Source organism: Bombina bombina, chromosome 1 (assembly GCF_027579735.1).
Source record: "Bombina bombina isolate aBomBom1 chromosome 1, aBomBom1.pri, whole genome shotgun sequence".
NCBI lineage: Eukaryota > Metazoa > Chordata > Amphibia > Anura > Bombinatoridae > Bombina > Bombina bombina.
Window position 1 is genome coordinate 1454952378 of NC_069499.1, and position 15773 is coordinate 1454968150.

The 15773-nt window shown below is 42.5% G+C and overlaps 1 protein-coding gene across 2 annotated transcripts in view; it reads right to left on the minus strand.

Annotated features, from left to right (window-relative positions):
- Nucleotides 1–15773, minus strand: part of GCGR (glucagon receptor) — a 294628-nt gene that overhangs the window by 199120 nt on the left and 79735 nt on the right. The window lies entirely within an intron of this gene.

Below are 15773 nucleotides of genomic sequence, written 5' to 3' on the forward strand. Positions count from 1 at the left end.
TGCATAATCCCCATTCCATTGTTTGAGCATGCACAGTTGCAATGGTCTTAAATGAATTCAAGCAAAAGGAACCACATCCATTGCCGCAACCATTAGTCCTATTACCTCCATGCACTGAGCTATGGAGGGTTGAGGAATGGATTGAAGAACTCGACAAGTGTTCAAAAGTTTTAATTTCCTGACCTCTGTCAGAAAGATTTTCATTTCTACCGAGTCTATTATTTTTCCCAGGAAGGGAACCCTTGTGAACGGGGACAGAGAACTTTTTTCTATGTTCACCTTCCACCCGTGAGACCTTAGAAAGGCTAGAACAATGTACGTATGAGCCCTTGCTTTGTGAAAGGACGACGCCTGTAATAAAATGTCGTCTAGGTAAGGTGCTACTGCAATGCCCCTTGGCCTTAGCACCGCTAGAAGGGAAAATTCTGGGAGCAGTGGCCAATCCGAAGGGAAGAGCCACAAACTGGTAATGCTTGTCCAGAAAGGCGAACCTCAGAAACTGATGGTGATCTTTGTGGATAGGAATATGTAGGTACGCATCCTTTAAGTCCACGGTAGTCATATATTGACCCTCCTGGATCATTGGTAAAATTGTCCGATTGGTTTCCATTTTGAATGATGGAACTCTGAGGAATTTGTTTTGGATCTTTAAATCCAGAATTGGCCTGAAAGTTCCTTCCTTTTTGGGAACTACAAACAGGTTTGAGTAAAATCCCAGTCCTTGTTCTGCTGTTGGAACTGGGTTTATCACTCCCATTTTTAAAAGGTCTTCTACGCAATGTAAGAATGCCTGTCTCTTTATCTGGTCTAAAGATAAGCAAGACATGTGGAACCTTCCCCTTGGAGGAAGGCCCTTGAATTCTAGAAGATACCCCTGAGAGACAATTTCTAGTGCCCAGGGGTCCGGAACATCTCTTGCTCAGGCCTGAGCAAAGAGAGAAAGTCTGCCCCCTACTAGATCCGGTCCCGGATCGGGGGCTACCCCTTCATGCTGTCTTGGTAGCAGCAGCAGGCTTTTTGGCCTGTTTACCCTTGTTCCAGCCTTGCAATGGTTTCCATGCTGGTTTGGGCTGGGGTGCGTTACCCTCTTGCCTAGTGGCTGTAGAGGTAGAAGCCAGTCCGTTCCTGAAATTGCGAAAGGAACGAAAATTAGACTTATTTTTAGCTTTGAAAGGTCTATCCTGTGGAAGGGCATGGCCCTTTCCCCCAGTGATATCTGAAATAATTTCTTTCAACTCTGGCCCGAATAGGGTCTTACCCTTGAAAGGAATAATAAGCAATTTTGTTTTGGATGACACATCCGCCGACCACGATTTTAGCCAAAGCGCCCTACGCGCCACTATTGCAAAACCAGAATTTTGTTGCCGCTAATTTAGCTAACTGAAAAGCAGCATCTGTAATGAAAGAATTAGCCAACTTCAGGGCGTGAATTCTATCCATGACTTCATCATAAGAAGTCTCCTTCTGGAGCGAGTTATCTAATTCCTCAAACCAAAAAGCAGCTGCAGTGGTTACAGGAATAATGCAAGAAATTGGTTGAAGAAGAAAACCTTGTTGAACAAAAATTTTCTTAAGTAAACCTTCTAATTTTTTATCCATAGGATCTTTGAAAGCGCAACTGTCTTCTATTGGTATAGTTGTGAGCTTAGCTAGCATTGAAACTGCCCCCTCTACCTTAGGGACCGTCTGCCACGCGTCCCTTCTGGGGTCAACAATGGGGAACATTTTCTTAAATATAGGAGGGGGAACAAAAGGTACACCTGGCTTCTCCCACTCCGCCACCCTCTTAGGTATCGGAAACGCATCAGTGTGTACTGGGAAATCTAAGACTTTATCAATTTTACACAATTTTTCTGGGACCACCAAAGGGTCACAATCATCAAGAGTAGCTAGGACCTCCTTAAGTAGAGCGCGGAGGTGTTCAAGCTTAAATTTAAATGCTATGGTATCAGGCTCTGTCTGCTGAGAAACTTTTCCTGTGTCAGAAATTTCTCCCACAGACAGGCCCTCCCTCACAGCCAAGTCAGATTGATGTGAGGGCACTACAGATAAATTATCCTCTGCGTCTGCTTGCTCATTTTCTGTATTTAAAACTGAGCAATCACGCTTCCTAGGAAAAGCTGGCAGTTTGGATAAAAATGCTGCGAGAGAATTATCCATTACTTCTGCTAACTGTTGCATAGTAATAGCAATTGGCGCGCTAGATGAACTGGGCATCGCTTGCGCAGGCATAGCTGAAGTGTTGACACAGAAGGAGAGGATAGTGAGCTATCCTCACTACCTTCAGCTAAAGAATCATCTTGGGCTATATCTTTAAGCGTGATTGTACGGTCCTTAAGCTGTTTGGACGCTATGGCACACTTCACACATAAATTTAATGGGGGAACCACCTTGGCCTTTGAACATACAGAACATAGGTTATCTGAAGGGTCAAACATGTTTGACAGACTTAAACAGATCTTCAATGCAATAAAAATTATTTCTGACAAAAACGTTACTGTGTCTTTAAATAATAAAAGTGCACACGTTATTACTAAAACATCAAAAAACCATCAAATAAACATCCGATTTTAATGAAATTTTCACCACAGTGTCTTAAAGCTTTGAAATGATTGCACACAAATTTTCAGACCAATTAACCCCTTAATGCCCAAACCGGAGCTAATAACAGCAATTAACTTGTTAAAAACACTGCAGTACTATGCCACAGTGGCCTTTACCTTCCTTAGGGATTATTTTAGTAGGAAATAAGCCTCTCTGGAGTCTTTCCCTGATGCCTCTGGACTCCCCACGTGAAGCTGCATGAACTGCCTAAGCAAAACAACTGTGCAATTGAGGCCTGAAAATGAGGCCTCCTCCCTCTTCATTCCAGAGTGGAGGGGCCTTTCTGACTAGAATAGGTGTCCAAATAAGTGCCAGGCGCAAAATAAAACCCCAAAAGTGTTTTAAAGTCTGAAAAAACACCTTATTTATAGTGAAAACATGCTAAAAAGCAATCGATTTAGCCCACAATAGTGTCAACCAGCATAGAGCCCTTAATATAAGCCATAATTTTATACAGAGTCTAGGGCCTAGATTTAGAGTTGAGCGGTAGCCGTCAAAACCAGCGTTAGAGGCTCATAACGCTGGTTTTTACCGCCCTCTGGTATTTGGAGCCAGTCATTAAAGGGTCTAACGCTCACTTTCCAGCGGCGACTTTTCCATACCGCAGATCCCCTTACGTCAATTGCGTATCCTATCTTTTCAATGGGATCTTTCTAACGCCGGTATTTAGAGTCGTGTCTGAAGTGAGCGTTAGAAATCTAACGACAAAACTCCAGCCGCAGAAAAAAAACAGTAGTTAAGAGCTTTCTGGGCTAACACCGGTTTATAAAGCTCTTAACTACTGTGCTCTAAAGTACACTAACACCCATAAACTACCTATGTACCCCTAAACCGAGGTCCCCCCACATCGCCGCCACTCTATTAAAAATTTTTAACCCCTAATCTGCTGACCGCACACCGCTGCCACCTACATTATACCTATGAACCCCTAATCTGCTGCCCCTAACACCGCCGACCCCTATATTATATTTATTAACCCCTAATCTGCAGCCCCGCTATCGCTGACCCCTGCATATTATTATTAACCCCTAATCTGCCGCTCCGTACACCGCTGCCACCAACATTATAGCTATGTACCCCTAATCTGCTGCGCCTAACACCGACGACCCCTATATTATATTTATTAACCCCTAATCTGCCCCCCTCAACGTCGCCTCCACCTGCCTACACTTATTAACCCCTAATCTGCCGAGCGGACCGCACCGCTACTATAATAAAGTTATTAACCCCTAATCCGCCTCACTCAAGCCTCAATAACCCTATAATAAATAGTAATAACCCCTAATCTGCCCTCCCTAACATCGCCGACACCTAACTTCAAGTATTAACCCCTAATCTGCCGATCAGAGCTCACCGCTACTCTAATAAATTTTTTAACCCCTAAAGCTAATTCTAACCCTAACCCAAACACCCCCCTAAGTTAAATATAATTTTATTCTAACGAAATAAATTAACTCTTATTAAATAAATTATTCCTATTTAAATCTAAATACTTACCTGTAAAATAAACCCTAATATAGCTACAATATAAATAATAATTATATTGTAGCTATTTTAGGATTAATATTTATTTTACAGGCAACTTTGTATTTATTTTAACCAGGTACAATAGCTATTAAATAGTTAAGAACTATTTAATAGTTACCTAGTTAAAATAATTACAAAATTACCTGTAAAATAAATCCTAACCTAAGTTACAATTAAACCTAACACTACACTATCAATAAATTAATTAAATAAACTACCTACAATTATCTACAATTAAACCTAACACTACACTATCAATAAATTAATTAAATAAAATACCTACAAATAACTACAATTAAATAAACTAACTAAAGTACAAAAAATAAAAAAGAACTAAGTTACAAAAAATAAAAAAATATTTACAAACATTAGAAAAATATTACAACAATTTTAAACTAATTACACCTACTCTAAGCCCCCTAATAAAATAACAAAGACCCCCAAAATAAAAAAATGCTCTACCCTATTCTAAATTTAAAAAGTTCAAAGCTCTTTTACCTTACCAGCCCTGAACAGGGCCCTTTTCGGGGGATGCCCCAAAGAATTCAGCTCTTTTGCCTGTAAAAAAAACACATACAATACCCCCCACCAACATTACAACCCACCACCCACATACCCCTAATCTAACCCAAACCCCCCTTAAATAAACCTAACACTAAGCCCCTGAAGATCTTCCTACCTTATCTTCACCATGCCAGGTTCACCGATCGGTCCAGAAGAGGGTCCGAAGTCTTGATCCAAGCCCAAGCGGGGGGCTGAAGAGTGACGTCCATCCTCGGGCTGAAGTCTGGATCCAAGAAGCGGCTGAAGATATCCATCATCGGGCTGAAGTCTGGATCCAAGCGGCGGCTGAAGAAGTCCTTCATCGGGATGAAGTCTTCTATGAAGCAGCATCTTCAATCTTCTTTCTTCCGGAGCCATCATCTTCCAGCCGACGCGGAGCCATCCTTCTTCACCGACGGACTAACGACGAATGAAGGTTCCTTTAAGGAACGTCATCCAAGATGGCGTCCCTCGAATTCCGATTGGCTGATAGGATTCTATCAGCCAATCGGAATTAAGGTAGGAAAATTCTGATTGGCTGATGGAATCAGCCAATCAGATTCAAGTTCAATCCGATTGGCTGATCCAATCAGCCAATCAGATTGAGCTTGCATTCTATTGGCTGTTCCGATCAGCCAATAGAATGCGAGCTCAATCTGATTGGCTGATTGGATCAGCCAATCGGATTGAACTTGAATCTGATTACCTTAATTCCGATTGGCTGATAGAATCCTATCAGCCAATCGGAATTCAAGGGACGCCATCTTGGATGACGTCCCTTAAAGGAACCTTCATTCGTCGTTAGTCCGTCGGTGAAGAAGGATGGCTCCGCGTCGGCTGGAAGATGATGGCTCCGGAAGAAAGAAGATTGAAGATGTTGCTTCATAGAAGACTTCATCCCGATGATGGACTTCTTCAGCCGCCGCTTGGATCCAGACTTCAGCCCGAGGATGGACGTCACTCTTCAGCCCCCCGCTTGGGCTTGGATCAAGACTTCGGACCCTCTTCTGGACCGATCGGTGAACCTGGCATGGTGAAGACAAGGTAGGGAGATCTTCAGGGGCTTAGTGTTAGGTTTATTTAAGGGGGGTTTGGGTTAGATTAGGGGTATGTGGGTGGTGGGTTGTAATGTTGGGGGGGGTTATTGTATGTGTTTTTTTTACAGGCAAAAGAGCTGAATTCTTTGGGGCATGCCCCGCAAAGGGCCCTGTTCAGGGCTGGTAAGGTAAAAGAGCTTTGAACTTTTTTAATTTAGAATAGGGTAGGGCATTTTTTTATTTTGGGGGTCTTTGTTATTTTATTAGGGGGCTTAGAGTAGGTGTAATTAGTTTAAAATTTTTGTAATATTTTTCTAATGTTGGTAAATATTTTTTTATTTTTTGTAACTTAGTTCTTTTTTATTTTTTGTACTTTAGTTAGTTTATTTCATTGTAGTTAATTGTAGGTAGTTTATTTAATTAATTTATTGATAGTGTATTGTTAGGTTTAATTGTAGGTAATTGTAGGTATTTTATTTAATTAATTTTTTGATAGTGTAGTGTTAGGCTTAATTGTAACTTAGGTTAGGATTTATTTTACAGGTAATTTTGTAATTATTTTAACTATTTTAGCTATTAAATAGTTATTAACTATTTAATAGCTATTGTACCTAGTTAAAATAATTACAAAGTTGCCTGTAAAATAAATATTAATCCTAAAATAGCTACAATATAATTATAATTTATATTGTAGCTATATTAGGGTTTATTTTACAGGTAAGTATTTAGTTTTAAATAGGAATAATTTATTTAATAAAAGTTAATTTATTTCGTTAGAATAAAATTATATTTAACTTAGGGGGGTGTTAGTGTTAGGGTTAGACTTAGCTTTAGGGGTTAATACATTTATTACAGTAGCGGCGAGATTCGGTCGGCAGATTAGGGGTTAATAATTGAAGTTAGGTGTCGGCGATGTTAGGGAGGGATGATTAGGGGTTAATACTATTTATTATAGGGTTTTTGAGGCGGGAGTGAGGCGGATTAGGGGTTAATAACTTTATTATAATAGCGGCGCGGTCCGGTCGGCAGATTAGGGGTTAATAAGTGTAGGCAGGTGGAGGCGACGTTGTGGGGGGCAGATTAGGGGTTAATTAATATAATATAGGGGTCGGCGGTGTTAGGGGCAGCAGATTAGGGGTACATAGGGATAATGTAAGTAGCGGCGGTTTACGGAGCGGCAGATTAGGGGTTAAAAAAAATATGCAGGTGTCAGCGATAGCGGGGGCGGCAGAATAGGGGTTAATAAGTGTAAGGTTAGGGGTGTTTAGACTCGGGATACATGTTAGGGTGTTAGGTGCAGACATAGGAAGTGTTTCCCCATAGAAAACAATGGGGCTGCGTTAAGTGCTGAACGCTGCTTTTTTCCAGGTCTTAGGTTTTTTTTCAGCTCAAATGACCCCATTGTTTTCTATGGGGGAATCGTGCACGAGCACGTTTTTGAAGCTGGCCGCGTCCGTAAGCACCGCTGGTATCTAGAGTTGCAGTGGCGTTAAATTATGCTCTAGGCTCCCTTTTTGGACCCTAACGCACTAAAAACCCAGCCATTCTGTGAACTCTAAATACCAGCGGTATTTAAAAGGTGCGGGGGGAAAAAAGCACGCATAGCTAACGCACCCCTTTGGCCGCCAAACTCTAAATCTAGCCGTAAGAAAAATGGCTTACCTATCCCAGAGGGGATTGCTGACAGTCTTCTAGCATTACTAGGTCTTGTTACAAAAATGACTGATCATACCTGAAGCAGTTAAGCCTGCAAACTGTTCCCCCCAACTGAAGTTCTCTGGTTTCAACAGTCCTGCGTGGGAACAGCAATGGATTTTAGTTACTGGTGCTAAAATCATATTCCTCTCGGCAGAAATCTTCATCACTTTCTGCTGCAGAGTAAATAGTACAAGCCGGCACTATTTTAAAATAACAAACTCTTGATAGAAGAATAAAAAACTACAACTAAACACCACATACTCTTTACCACCCCCGTGGAGATGCTACTAGTTAGAGCGGCAAAGAGAATGACTGGGGGGGGGTGGAGCCTGAGGGGAGCTATATGGACAGCTCTGCTGTGTGCTCTCTTTGCCACTTCCTGTAGGGATTGAGAATATCCCACAAGTAAGGATAAAGCCGTGGACCGGATACACCAATGTAGGAGAAATTAAGTGTTCAAACTCCAAGCAGTCAGCTTCAGAAAAAACTAGATTTAGATGAAGGAAGAGCCCCTGAACCAGAAGATCTGTCCTCAATGGAAGTCTCCAAGGTGGTAGAGATGTCATCTCCACCAGATCTGCATACCAAATCCTGTGAGGCCAGACCGGTGCTATGAGGATCACCAAGGCCTTTTCCTGTTCGACTTGAACATTAATCGAGAAGAAGAGTGAACGGAGGAAACAGGTATGCTAAATTTAAAGTCCAAGAGGCCACCAGAGCATCTATTAGTTCCTCCTGTGGGTCCCTGGATCTAGACCTGTATCTCAGGAGTTTGGCATTCTGCCGCGATGCCATGAGAATTAACTCCGGCTGACCCCACTTGAGAATCAGGCTGGAGAACACTTCCGAATGGAGTTCCCACTCCTCCGAATGAAAGGTCTTCCTGCTCAGAAAATCCACATCCCAATTGTCCACCCCTGGGATAGGGATCGCCAACAGACAGCAAGAATGAGCCTCCGCTTACTGAATTATTTTGGATACCTCTGTCACCGCCAAGGAACTCCTTGTTCCTCCCTGACGATTAATGTAGGCCACTGACGATGACCAATTGGAACCTGAAAAACTGAACCGAGGCTAACTGAGAACAGGCCAGAAGAGCATTGTAGGTCGCTCTTAGTTTCAGAATGTTTACGGGTAAAAACAGACTCTGAGTTCAAAATCTCTGAGCCCTTAGAGAGCCCCTGACTGCTCCCCACTCTAGAAGGCTGGCATCTGTTGGCACAATTACCCAAAAAGAATTGTGAAAGCATGTTCCCTGAGAAAGGTGAGCTAAGACAACCACCATTGTAGAAAATCCCTTGTCTCCTGCTCCAGAAGAAGTCGAAGGGACAAGTCCGAATAATCACCGATCCATAGTCTCAGAATGTTAAACTGCAGAGCTCTGAAATGGAAGCGAGCAAACAGGATGATGACCATTGTTAGCACCATCAGCCCGAATAAATCCATGCCCTGAGCTACTCATGGTCGAAGGAGTGGACTGAAGGGTTTGACAAGAATCAATCTTTAATTTCCTTACTCCTGTCAGAAAAATCCTCATAGACAGAGAGTCTATTATGGATCCTAAGAAAGTTACCCCTGTGTCTGGAATGAAGAAAATCCTTTCCAAATTCACCTTCCAGCCGCGGTTATCTGCTAACTGAAAGGAAAGGCACCTGAACTAAAAAGTTGTCCAGATAGGATGCCACTGCAATGCTCTCTGAATGAAGCGGCTGAAGATATCCATCATCGGGCTGAAGTCTGGATCCAAGCGGCGGCTGAAGAAGTCCTTCATCGGGATGAAGTCTTCTATGAAGCAGCATCTTCAATCTTCTTTCTTCCGGAGCCATCATCTTCCAGCCGACGCGGAGCCATCCTTCTTCACCGACGGACTAACGACGAATGAAGGTTCCTTTAAGGAACGTCATCCAAGATGGCGTCCCTCGAATTCCGATTGGCTGATAGGATTCTATCAGCCAATCGGAATTAAGGTAGGAAAATTCTGATTGGCTGATGGAATCAGCCAATCAGATTCAAGTTCAATCCGATTGGCTGATCCAATCAGCCAATCAGATTGAGCTTGCATTCTATTGGCTGTTCCGATCAGCCAATAGAATGCGAGCTCAATCTGATTGGCTGATTGGATCAGCCAATCGGATTGAACTTGAATCTGATTACCTTAATTCCGATTGGCTGATAGAATCCTATCAGCCAATCGGAATTCAAGGGACGCCATCTTGGATGACGTCCCTTAAAGGAACCTTCATTCGTCGTTAGTCCGTCGGTGAAGAAGGATGGCTCCGCGTCGGCTGGAAGATGATGGCTCCGGAAGAAAGAAGATTGAAGATGTTGCTTCATAGAAGACTTCATCCCGATGATGGACTTCTTCAGCCGCCGCTTGGATCCAGACTTCAGCCCGAGGATGGACGTCACTCTTCAGCCCCCCGCTTGGGCTTGGATCAAGACTTCGGACCCTCTTCTGGACCGATCGGTGAACCTGGCATGGTGAAGACAAGGTAGGGAGATCTTCAGGGGCTTAGTGTTAGGTTTATTTAAGGGGGGTTTGGGTTAGATTAGGGGTATGTGGGTGGTGGGTTGTAATGTTGGGGGGGGTTATTGTATGTGTTTTTTTTACAGGCAAAAGAGCTGAATTCTTTGGGGCATGCCCCGCAAAGGGCCCTGTTCAGGGCTGGTAAGGTAAAAGAGCTTTGAACTTTTTTAATTTAGAATAGGGTAGGGCATTTTTTTATTTTGGGGGTCTTTGTTATTTTATTAGGGGGCTTAGAGTAGGTGTAATTAGTTTAAAATTTTTGTAATATTTTTCTAATGTTGGTAAATATTTTTTTATTTTTTGTAACTTAGTTCTTTTTTATTTTTTGTACTTTAGTTAGTTTATTTCATTGTAGTTAATTGTAGGTAGTTTATTTAATTAATTTATTGATAGTGTATTGTTAGGTTTAATTGTAGGTAATTGTAGGTATTTTATTTAATTAATTTTTTGATAGTGTAGTGTTAGGTTTAATTGTAACTTAGGTTAGGATTTATTTTACAGGTAATTTTGTAATTATTTTAACTATTTTAGCTATTAAATAGTTATTAACTATTTAATAGCTATTGTACCTAGTTAAAATAATTACAAAGTTGCCTGTAAAATAAATATTAATCCTAAAATAGCTACAATATAATTATAATTTATATTGTAGCTATATTAGGGTTTATTTTACAGGTAAGTATTTAGTTTTAAATAGGAATAATTTATTTAATAAAAGTTAATTTATTTCGTTAGAATAAAATTATATTTAACTTAGGGGGGTGTTAGTGTTAGGGTTAGACTTAGCTTTAGGGGTTAATACATTTATTACAGTAGCGGCGAGATTCGGTCGGCAGATTAGGGGTTAATAATTGAAGTTAGGTGTCGGCGATGTTAGGGAGGGATGATTAGGGGTTAATACTATTTATTATAGGGTTTTTGAGGCGGGAGTGAGGCGGATTAGGGGTTAATAACTTTATTATAATAGCGGCGCGGTCCGGTCGGCAGATTAGGGGTTAATAAGTGTAGGCAGGTGGAGGCGACGTTGTGGGGGGCAGATTAGGGGTTAATTAATATAATATAGGGGTCGGCGGTGTTAGGGGCAGCAGATTAGGGGTACATAGGGATAATGTAAGTAGCGGCGGTTTACGGAGCGGCAGATTAGGGGTTAAAAAAAATATGCAGGTGTCAGCGATAGCGGGGGCGGCAGAATAGGGGTTAATAAGTGTAAGGTTAGGGGTGTTTAGACTCGGGATACATGTTAGGGTGTTAGGTGCAGACATAGGAAGTGTTTCCCCATAGAAAACAATGGGGCTGCGTTAAGTGCTGAACGCTGCTTTTTTCCAGGTCTTAGGTTTTTTTTTCAGCTCAAATGACCCCATTGTTTTCTATGGGGGAATCGTGCACGAGCACGTTTTTGAAGCTGGCCGCGTCCGTAAGCACCGCTGGTATCTAGAGTTGCAGTGGCGTTAAATTATGCTCTAGGCTCCCTTTTTGGACCCTAACGCACTAAAAACCCAGCCATTCTGTGAACTCTAAATACCAGCGGTATTTAAAAGGTGCGGGGGGAAAAAAGCACGCGTAGCTAACGCACCCCTTTGGCCGCCAAACTCTAAATCTAGCCGTAAGAAAAATGGCTTACCTATCCCAGAGGGGATTGCTGACAGTCTTCTAGCATTACTAGGTCTTGTTACAAAAATGACTGATCATACCTGAAGCAGTTAAGCCTGCAAACTGTTCCCCCCAACTGAAGTTCTCTGGTTTCAACAGTCCTGCGTGGGAACAGCAATGGATTTTAGTTACTGGTGCTAAAATCATATTCCTCTCGGCAGAAATCTTCATCACTTTCTGCTGCAGAGTAAATAGTACAAGCCGGCACTATTTTAAAATAACAAACTCTTGATAGAAGAATAAAAAACTACAACTAAACACCACATACTCTTTACCACCCCCGTGGAGATGCTACTAGTTAGAGCGGCAAAGAGAATGACTGGGGGGGGGTGGAGCCTGAGGGGAGCTATATGGACAGCTCTGCTGTGTGCTCTCTTTGCCACTTCCTGTAGGGATTGAGAATATCCCACAAGTAAGGATAAAGCCGTGGACCGGATACACCAATGTAGGAGAAATTAAGTGTTCAAACTCCAAGCAGTCAGCTTCAGAAAAAACTAGATTTAGATGAAGGAAGAGCCCCTGAACCAGAAGATCTGTCCTCAATGGAAGTCTCCAAGGTGGTAGAGATGTCATCTCCACCAGATCTGCATACCAAATCCTGTGAGGCCAGACCGGTGCTATGAGGATCACCAAGGCCTTTTCCTGTTCGACTTGAACATTAATCGAGAAGAAGAGTGAACGGAGGAAACAGGTATGCTAAATTTAAAGTCCAAGAGGCCACCAGAGCATCTATTAGTTCCTCCTGTGGGTCCCTGGATCTAGACCTGTATCTCAGGAGTTTGGCATTCTGCCGCGATGCCATGAGAATTAACTCCGGCTGACCCCACTTGAGAATCAGGCTGGAGAACACTTCCGAATGGAGTTCCCACTCCTCCGAATGAAAGGTCTTCCTGCTCAGAAAATCCACATCCCAATTGTCCACCCCTGGGATAGGGATCGCCAACAGACAGCAAGAATGAGCCTCCGCTTACTGAATTATTTTGGATACCTCTGTCACCGCCAAGGAACTCCTTGTTCCTCCCTGACGATTAATGTAGGCCACTGACGATGACCAATTGGAACCTGAAAAACTGAACCGAGGCTAACTGAGAACAGGCCAGAAGAGCATTGTAGGTCGCTCTTAGTTTCAGAATGTTTACGGGTAAAAACAGACTCTGAGTTCAAAATCTCTGAGCCCTTAGAGAGCCCCTGACTGCTCCCCACTCTAGAAGGCTGGCATCTGTTGGCACAATTACCCAAAAAGAATTGTGAAAGCATGTTCCCTGAGAAAGGTGAGCTAAGACAACCACCATTGTAGAAAATCCCTTGTCTCCTGCTCCAGAAGAAGTCGAAGGGACAAGTCCGAATAATCACCGATCCATAGTCTCAGAATGTTAAACTGCAGAGCTCTGAAATGGAAGCGAGCAAACAGGATGATGACCATTGTTAGCACCATCAGCCCGAATAAATCCATGCCCTGAGCTACTCATGGTCGAAGGAGTGGACTGAAGGGTTTGACAAGAATCAATCTTTAATTTCCTTACTCCTGTCAGAAAAATCCTCATAGACAGAGAGTCTATTATGGATCCTAAGAAAGTTACCCCTGTGTCTGGAATGAAGAAAATCCTTTCCAAATTCACCTTCCAGCCGCGGTTATCTGCTAACTGAAAGGAAAGGCACCTGAACTAAAAAGTTGTCCAGATAGGATGCCACTGCAATGCTCTCTGAATGAAGCACCTCCAACAGGGACCCCAGAACCTTTGTGAAAACCCTGGAAGCTGTGGCATGACCGAAAGAAAGAGACACAAACTGGAAGTGGTTATTCAAAAAAAAAACCAGACCTTAAGAACTAGAGATGATCCCAGTGAATAAGAATATGGAGATACGCGTCCTTTGAATCCCTGATATAAATTTTTTCTTTGACTCATAAGGACTAAAATTGGTCTGAAAGGTTTCCTCTTTCGTGAGAACACCAAACAGAGAAGAAACAAAACTTGATTGAGGAGAACCTGCCTCCTTACGGCTCGGGTGAACTCCCTTCATGTTGAGACATCAGCAAGTTTCTTAAACTAATTTCCCCTATGCTATGTCCGATAGGGTCTCCGTGCTTGGAAGGAGGAATACCAGAAATTCCCTTTCCACTAAATTACCACAAAGGGGCCTACTCAATTAAAGGCCCTTCTCCTATTGCTAAAGGCATTTCTGTCCATAGAAACAGACAACGCAATAAGCCAGTACGACGTCGCACTGAAAAAACAGTAGTCACACAAACCGCAGGTTGACAATGTAGATCCTTTAACTGTTAATCATAGGGTCCGTCATATGCCTGAAATCCCAAAGGAACTACTATTCTTTGTGTTAAAACTTACTGGTGTCGGAGCCACCTAGTGAAGCAAAAACTTCCTCAAGAAGCTCCTGATCAGATAAAAGACTTTACCTCATTCGAGACTGAAAATTCCTTGCCCGGAATTAACGAAAAACAAAATTTATGCTTACCTGATAAATTCCTTTCTCCTGTAGTGTGGTCAGTCCACGGGTCATCATTACTTCTGGGATATTAACTCCTCCCCAACAGGAAGTGCAAGAGGATTCACCCAGCAGAGCTGCTATATAGCTCCTCCCCTCTACGTCACACCCAGTCATTCGACCAAGAACCAACGAGAAAGGAGAAGCCAAAGGGTGCAGTGGTGACTGGAGTATAATTTAATTTTTTTTTTAGACCTGCCATAAAAAACAGGGCGGGCCGTGGACTGACCACACTACAGGAGAAAAGAATTTATCAGGTAAGCATAAATTTTGCTTTCTCCTGTTAAGTGTGGTCAGTCCATGGGTCATCATTACTTCTGGGATACCAATACCAAAGCTAAAGTACACGGATGATGGGAGGGACAGGCAGGCTCTTTATACGGAAGGAACCACTGCCTGAAGAACCTTTCTCCCAAAAACAGCCTCCGAAGAAGCAAAAGTGTCAAATTTGTAAAATTTGGAAAAAGTATGAAGAGAAGACCAAGTTGCAGCCTTGCAAATCTGTTCAACAGAAGCCTCATTCTTAAAGGCCCAAGTGGAAGCCACAGCTCTAGTAGAATGTGCTGTAATTCTTTCAGGAGGCTGCTGTCCAGCAGTCTCATAGGCTAACCGTATTATGCTACGAAGCCAAAAAGAGAGAGAGGTAGCCGAAGCTTTTTGACCTCTCCTCTGACCAGAATAAACGACAAACAGGGAAGACGTTTGTCGAAAATCCTTAGTTGCCTGTAGATAAAATTTCAGGGCACGGACTACATCTAGATTGTGTAGCAGACGTTCCTTCTTCGAAGAAGGATTAGGACACAAAGATGGAACAACAATCTCTTGATTGATATTCCTGTTAGTGACCACCTTAGGTAGGAACCCAGGTTTAGTACGCAGAACTACCTTGTCTGAATGAAAAATCAGATAAGGAGAATCACAATGTAAAGCAGATAACTCAGAGACTCTTCGAGCCGAGGAAATCGCCATTAAAAACAGAACTTTCCAAGATAACAGCTTGATATCAATGGAATGAAGGGGTTCAAACGGAACACCCTGTAAAACATTAAGAACTAAGTTCAAACTCCATGGTGGAGCAACAGTTTTAAACACAGGCTTGATCCTAGCTAAAGCCTGACAAAAAGCTTGAACGTCCGGAACTTCTGACAGACGTTTGTGTAAAAGAATGGACAGAGCTGAAATCTGTCCCTTTAAGGAACTAGCGGATAAACCCTTTTCTAAACCTTCTTGTAGAAAAGACAATATCCTAGGAATCCTAACCTTACTCCATGAGTAACTCTTGGATTCGCACCAATATAAGTATTTGCGCCATATCTTATGGTAAATCTTTCTGGTAACAGGCTTCCTAGCCTGTATTAAGGTATCAATAACTGACTCAGAAAAACCACGTTTTGATAAGATCAAGCGTTCAATTTCCAAGCAGTCAGCTTCAGAGAAATTAGATTTTGATGTTTGAAGGGACCCTGGATCAGAAGGTCCTGTTTCAGAGGTAGAGACCAAGGTGGACAGGATGACATGTCCACTGGATCTGCATACCAAGTCCTGCGTGGCCATGCAGGCGCTATTAGAATCACTGATGCTCTCTCCTGTTTGATTCTGGCAATCAATCGAGGAAGCATCGGGAAGGGTGGAAACACATAAGCCATCCCGAAGGTCCAAGGTGCTGTCAAAGCATCTATCAG